Source organism: Fukomys damarensis, unplaced genomic scaffold, assembly GCF_012274545.1.
Source record: "Fukomys damarensis isolate Sample0158 unplaced genomic scaffold, DMR_v1.0_HiC HiC_scaffold_16, whole genome shotgun sequence".
In the NCBI taxonomy this organism is placed as follows: Eukaryota; Metazoa; Chordata; class Mammalia; order Rodentia; family Bathyergidae; genus Fukomys; species Fukomys damarensis.
The window spans coordinates 71,482,367-71,483,531 of NW_022900928.1; positions in this window are offsets into that span (position 1 = coordinate 71,482,367).

Sequence of the window (1,165 nt, forward strand, 5' to 3'; positions counted from 1 at the left end):
TTGCCAACACCCTGCTGTCTTTCTCACAGTGGCTTTGTAGTATAGTTTCAAATTGGGAATTGTTATACCCGCTGCCATGTCTCTTGCCTAGGCTGGCTTTTGCTATTGTAGGTCTCTTTTGGTTCCAAATGAATTTTTGGATTCTCTTTTCTAGTTCTGTGAAATATAGTGTTGGAATTTCAGTTGGCGTTGCCTTGAATCTGTATAGCAGTTTTGTTAGTATGGCCATTTTCACTATTTTGAGTCTTCCTACCCAGGAGCAGGGGATATCTTTCCATTTCCTTATATCCTCTTCTATCTCTTTTTTTCAGAGAACTGTAGTTTTCAATGTAGAGGTCTTTTGTATCTAGGAATCAATTTAAGAAAAGAAGTAAAATTATTATTATTCGACACAGCTGAAGGTGGAAGGCAGAGGTCTGGGAGAGTCTCTCTGAGATCCATTCTCCCTCCAGCCACCTGGAGCCAATTGCCCTGCCTGGGACCAATAGGTGAGGACTTGGTAGCCATTCCCTGGACCTGCCTATCCTCTGACCAACCTACAGCGGTAGGTGAAAGGTGGAGGTCTGGTACAACTGTCTGAGATCCATTCTCCCTCTGGCCTGCCTGCGGCCGATCAGTGAGGACTAACTTGCAAGTGGGCACGCATGCAACACCCCTGTCCAGCCCCTGTCCCTACCTGTCTCCAGCTCTCAGGCCTCCTAATAGTGGCAGTCCTTGGATCCACTCTGCAGAGGCACAGGTAGTCATAAAGGGCATTTTTCTGAGCTTCAAACTTTGAATATCTTCAAAGAAAGGTCAGAGGGAGCCTATAGTAGAACTTTGCAGAGATCAACCCTGCAGGAGGTCAGGCAGCTCAATTTGGGCCTTGCAGCCTGAAATCAGCCTGAATCTCAGGGGTCTGTCTCAGGCTAGCTGAGATCAAAGGACTTAGTTCTGCACATGGCTGCACACATTTTGTATTATGACAGCAGAGATCTAGTCTGAAAGATGCCCTTCAAATTCTTTTTCTTCTTTCTTTTCCTCATTCTACTCTGCAAATTCTTCCTTTTATCTGTCCTCTTTTTCTAACTCAGTCTCATACTCCACCATATTATTCCTCATCTCCCTTTCTGTTTCTGTTCCTGCCCTAACTCAGATTTCTTCTTTTATCATTTTTTCTTTTTTC